This window comes from Peromyscus californicus, unplaced genomic scaffold, assembly GCF_007827085.1.
Source record: "Peromyscus californicus insignis strain IS unplaced genomic scaffold, ASM782708v3 Scaffold_4__1_contigs__length_199733344, whole genome shotgun sequence".
Classification (NCBI taxonomy): Eukaryota; Metazoa; Chordata; class Mammalia; order Rodentia; family Cricetidae; genus Peromyscus; species Peromyscus californicus.
The window spans coordinates 178,278,239-178,284,238 of record NW_026294562.1 but is presented as its reverse complement, the minus strand read 5'-3'; the positions used below and the strand labels follow the sequence as shown (position 1 = coordinate 178,284,238).

Sequence of the window (6,000 nt, the reverse complement as noted above, 5' to 3'; positions counted from 1 at the left end):
AGAGATGATGCCCTTTTCCGGCCTCTGTGGGCACTCCACACATGTGGTCCACATGAATTCAGGTGGATGACACACAGACTAACACACATGCAAAATAAATTAAAGTATTTAATGGATGAATTCAAAGATGGAAACAACTTGAGATAAACATAGTTATGAAATGAAACTCTTCTCAAGAAGATGGTCAGCCTTATATATTTTCTCTTTAAGGTGGGTGCTTGATAGTGTATACATGGAATCCTGTATTTCATTTCATGAAATTTCAGAAGGAGATTTGTCCCAGACCCAGTAATGATTAAAGGACTGGGGTTAGTGGTTTTAAATGGGAGGAAGTGTGGTGAGAACAGGAGTGTGTTTACTATAACAGTATACACTATAGGAAACATACCAAGTTCAAAGACTTTTATTTTATTTGAAAATAAAAGTCAAAGAGAATAATTACTTTTACCTTAAATAAACACTACCAGTGATTTATAGTATATGATATATTTATGTAACACATATTTCTAGTTTGGCAACATGAATAGTAGCAAAGGTATGAAGAAAACATCAAACCCTTCTATATATACTTACTCGTGGATGATATAACTGACTTTAGTTTCTTCAGTCACTTTTAATGTCTTCAGATATTTACAAGTATAGAAACTATGTCTGACAGTTATATATATAAATGCTTGCATCTACCAATTAGTCTCCTTAACTACATATGTACCTACTTATCTACACATTCACCCAGATCTTTAAATCCAATGTATAAATGTATAAGTGTATCTATATCTCCCTTTGTCTATGTTGAATAGTACTGTGTTCCAAAATCTAGGCCACAACTTACATGAAATAGCCAAAATAGTAGAAATTTCCATATCCTTCTGCCTCTGAAGGAAAGGCTGTGGTTTTCCCAGAGAGCATTCTCTCTCTCCCGTTGAGCCTGCCTCTTCATGGCCTCCCACTCTGGTCTCTGCTCTTCTGTGATTGGCTGTCAGATGACTGGCCCTGGAATGTCGTTTCCTCCATGGAATTGGTTGGTGGCTGAAGTCTTGCAGTAGATATTGGATTTGAGGCTTGGGAGATGATGGGGCCTTGTTCTTGTCAGCAGAAGCAAGCTCCCTCTGTAGTGAAGTGTGAGATGATGCCCTGTGGATTCTGGCCTACAGACAGCTGGCTGAGGCCTGGGACAAGACTGGATGGGGTTGGTTATGTTAGCTCATGTGGCCCTGGTCACAATGGGCAGAACTGGTTTGTCAGAGGTCAACAAAGAAGTGCTGGCAGGAGTTGTTTGGGGTGGCTTGAGTATGGTAAGCTGAGCCAAGTGGGAATGAGGCCTCACAGGGTGTACTGCAGGGGGCCTGCGTGAAGCCAGGGAGGGAAGCTTTCTAGAAACCAGTCTGGCTTGAGGCTTGTCCAGGGCTGGGAAAGGCAGAGGTAGTAACTTGACCTTCCCATGTGGGGGCAGCTCATAGTGGGATGGAGAGAGCTACTTGCAAACACTGCTCTCTGGTCTCTGAGCATTGCCCATCATTTTATCAGGGCCTCAGCCATCACATGGCACATCCTGTAGTGATGTGGTGCCTGGGTGTGTTCTGGGATCTTTGTTGCACTTGAAATTTAGCAGAGCCTTGGTGGATGAGTTGCCAGTTTTTTTCTCACTCTTCTTTTCCAGTGTGTGAAGGACCTGCATGGAGCATGTGCTTTCTGAGGTGAGTTTGAGGCTTTTTAAAGCTGTCGTGGCTGAGCTCATGTATATTTTCTTCCTCTTTGTCTTGGGGATGGTGGGCTTCTCTTGTGTCTTGACTCTGTGACTTGATGGCTTCAGCTGCTGTATTTTGCTGAAATTGTTTTCCCTAGTCCTCTTAGTCCCATCTTGCCCCTGCACCCTAGTTACCCTGGGCCGGCTGGGTGTGGCTTCCTGAGCTTTGCCTTCCAAATGTTTGTTGTTCATGTTCTCAATAACCCCTTCACTAGCCGCAGCATTGGCCCCAGCCTCTCTACCCTCCACCAGGTCCTGGTGCTGGATTTGGGCCTGAAGAGCTCCATGAAGCAGATGAGATAATTTCTTTCTTGCTCACCTGTTCAGAAAGTCCTATGATCCTGGAGTGTTCTTGAAACTTATTCCTCCTGATGACTGTGGAGTCTTTCGAATGGATTCCTGTGGGATTTTCCCAGTAGTCTAGGTCAGTGAGGGAGTTTAAGAATTGAGGAAGTTGAATATCTGACAGCACTGTAGTCATGTCTTCCAAGTCAATGCTTGAGACCATGACACTCTACAAAGACCCAGGCTCTCCTAGACCAAGGCTATTGCTTCCCAAGATGGCATTATCAGAAGCTGGGTTCTGCCTTAGTCTCCCATCATCAATGTAGTTCAGGGGCTACCGCATGTCTGGGTGTGCTAAAGGGAGGAGGGATGAGCCTTGGTTTTCTGTACTGCCCTCATAGGCATTCAGCAGCTTTGATTGCTCAGCAGTCATCTCTTCCACATTGTTATTTTCTGTTTGTTCCAGGCTTGGAGCTGGAGGCAAAGAAGGAATTCTGAAGGACTGTGAATGAGGGCAGTTAATGTCCTGTCCCCATCAACAGATGGTATCTTCATCTGGGTATCCTGGGTGCAGACATTGCAGCAGTCAGGACTCTGTAGCAGACGGAGTTTCAGGCCTGAAGGTGTCAATCTTCAGGCTGTCTCCATTTCCACCACTGGCAAAGAGTCAAGGAAGGAGTCAGTGCCTGGTAAGTGAGATGATCCCCTCCTTTCAGTGCACCTCAGCACTCAGGTTCCTTCAGTAGTGGGCCAGGCATTCCTATGAGCTATGCTTGAGTAGCAATGGTACCACATCGGTTTACAGACACTTAGTAACTACTCAGTTTTTCCTGGTGAACATTCCCTGTCCTGTTTTCAGAGGAGTGTTAATCTAAGTATTTCATTGTTATAATAGATCACGGCCCCAAAAATTCATAGCTATATTAGCCACATATGGTTTTAATTTTCCTCTCTGTCCTTCTGGACATATACATTCAAGCGATCTTGTGCTTTGTTTCACTTGAGATAATGTTCCAATCTCTAACAGCTGAATATTTACCTCCTGAAGCAGCCAATTTGGATGCCAAAATTCTGGTGCAATTATTGTCACATCTGCACCTGTGTCTACCAAACCATCCAAAAATGTCATTTATTCCTATTTTTAATATTGGTCTTTGTTCATTTATAAAATTTTGCCAAAAAATTTGCTTCATGGTTTCACCTGAGTTTTCTATTCTCTCTGCCTCAACTGTTCTATCACCCTAAGCAGCCTGGTTTATTCCAATAAGCATTTCGTTATTTAATTGCTCTGAGAAGGGGTTTCTTCTACGATGGCAGGAAAGGTCAGAAGTGAATTTTCTGTGGGGGCCTGCATGAGGCCCCTCTGGGAGTTTCCTGAGGACTGAGGCAAAGGATTACCTTGTCTGTCCCTTGTTGATCTGCATTCATTGGTCCAATGTTTACCCTTACCACACCTTCTCCATAATCCTGAAGGGAGGGATATTCTGTTGCCATTGTTCCTTGAATAAACCTTCTTTCTAGGAATGCCTTGTTTATATTCCCTTTTCAAATGACCTTCTTTTCCATACCCAAATCATATGACATGTTTCCTCAAAACTTTTGTAATTGCTTCTCTTATCCACATATGATCATGGTCATGAGACTGAACATGGCCCCACGTTGGGTCCCAAATGTAGACAAATTTCTAAACAGTCTTATTAAATAAGAAACACAGTGCCAAATACAGGGGTAAAATCCATAGAGATCAGAGTGATAGCCACCAACTAACCTTAGCTCACCACGTCGCTGTAGCTTCCCAAGAGATACTTTTCCTGTGTAACCTGTACGTTTATTGCCTTGCTGTTTTGCCTTTTCATTGGCTCTTAACCCAGCCACCTCACTTCTTCATCACTGCCTCTATATACAGACCTCCAGGTCTCTGTGGTTGGTAGTGGGATTAAAGGCATGTGCCACCATGCTTGGCTATGTCCTTGAACACATAGAGACTGTCTGCTTGTGATCAGATTAAGGCATGTGCCACAACTGCCTGACTTCTGTTTATGGCTGTCTATGACCTCTGATCTCCAGGCAAACTTCATTTATTAACATACAAATAAAATATCACATTTCAGCACAAATACAATATCACCACACAGCTTCCCTCCTATAAGTGGTTCCTGTGGGATCCCACTGGAGAACACCTGGATAGGAGAGTGGCAATGTAGGCTTCTGTCCCTGGTCAGTCAATGCAGTCACCATGGTCATGCCAGCTGGTAGGTAGGGGTAGACACTGTCCATGAGCTGCTGGCAACAAGTGCTGGAATCTGATGGCAAGAGCCATGCTGAACTCACAGCTGGGGTGGAGACCCTGGAGAAGTTGCACACACTTCCTGCTAAGGGCGTGGCATTCCTCAGCACAGGCTCAGAGGGCTGCAGAGCACATTCTGTCCCAAAGAAAGGTGCACTTTGGAAATTTTCTGTAGGAAGCAAGAGGACAGTGGGAAAAAATGATGAGATGGCAGCTTTGTAGTTTCCTGTGGGGAGCCATGTAAGGAAATGGGACCAAACAAAGAAACCCATTCTAACCTGGAAATCAGAGCTAGTGAGAAAAACACACCCTGGCCCTGGACACATGCCAGCAAAAGAAACACTTTAGCTCTCAATACAGAACCTAAGAAACATATCCTGACCCTGATACCAGAGCAAAAGAAACACACTTTGTCCCTCAAATCAAATTCAGTGAAAGAATATGCCCTGGCCCTAAAATTAGATCCAAAATGCTTAAAAGAATTAATGAGAAATTCCACCCACCCTCTGAGACTGCAACTGTTCCCTGAGACAGAGCCTGCCACCACCCAATTGGACTAAAAGGTTAGTCTTTATCCTCATACCTGAACACTCCAGCCCCTAGGCTTTGGGCCCCTGGGGCACAACCCTACATCCCCACACCACCACCCATTGCAGTTCCAGTTACAGTCCAGTGGGCAGACAGACCTCCTGCAGGCAGGTCAGACTACCACCATCCCCTGTCAGGCCCTGTAACCTACAAGCCCCACCTCACACAAATCCCACCCACCTTCTGAGACTGCAACTGTTCCCTGAGACAGAGCCCGCCAGCACTTGATTGGACTAAGAGGTGAATCTTTATCCTCATACCTGAACACCCCAGCCCCTTGGCTTTGGGCCCAGGGTCACAACTCTGTGCCCCCACATGACCACCCATTGCAGTCCCAGTTATAGGCCAGTCAGAAGGCAGACCTCCTGCAGACAGGTCAGACTACCACCATCCCCCATCAGGCCCTGTAACCCACAAGCCCCACCTCACTCAAATCCCACCCACCCTCCGAGACTGCAAGTGTTCCCTGAGACAGAACCTGCAGGTGCCAGATTGGGCTAAGAGCTACTCCCTGACATAGAGCCCACAAGCACCAATTGGACTAAGAGCTGCTCCTTGAGACAGAGTCCACTGGCACCAATTAGACCAAGAGCTCCCACTGTACCAAGAGAGGCTCCCTCAAGACAGACACCACTTTTACCAAGTGCAGAAAGAGATGGGTAGACTCCAGTGCAAAAATAGAGTCAACAACATAAAAACCAATATGGCACCATCAGAACCTACTTCAGCAAGACCTGAACATCTGAACACAGAAGAAAGAGAAGGAATTGACCTTAAAATGACCTTAAGAAGATGATAGAGATCTTTAAAGAGAAAATGAAAAATTCCCTTAAAAAATTCGAGGAAAAGTCAAACAAAAAATGGGAAGAAATCAGTAAATCCCTTGAAAGCCAAGAGAAAGCAATTAAACAAGTGAGGGAAGCAGTTCAAGATATGAAAACTGAAATCGAGACAATAGAGAAGACACAAACTGAGAGAATGGTGGAAGTGGAAAATATGAGTAAATGAACAGGAACTACAGATGCAAGCATAACCAACAGAATGCAAGAGATGGAAGAGCAGATCTCTGGCATTGAAGATAGAGGAAATAGAA

General features: G+C 44.8%; 1 pseudogene; it reads left to right on the top strand.

The window, feature by feature from the left end:
* The first annotated feature begins 2,612 nt into the window (after nt 1–2,612).
* Nucleotides 2,613–6,000, top strand: part of LOC128095151 (uncharacterized protein C2orf78 homolog) — a 37,113-nt pseudogene continuing 33,725 nt past the window's right edge.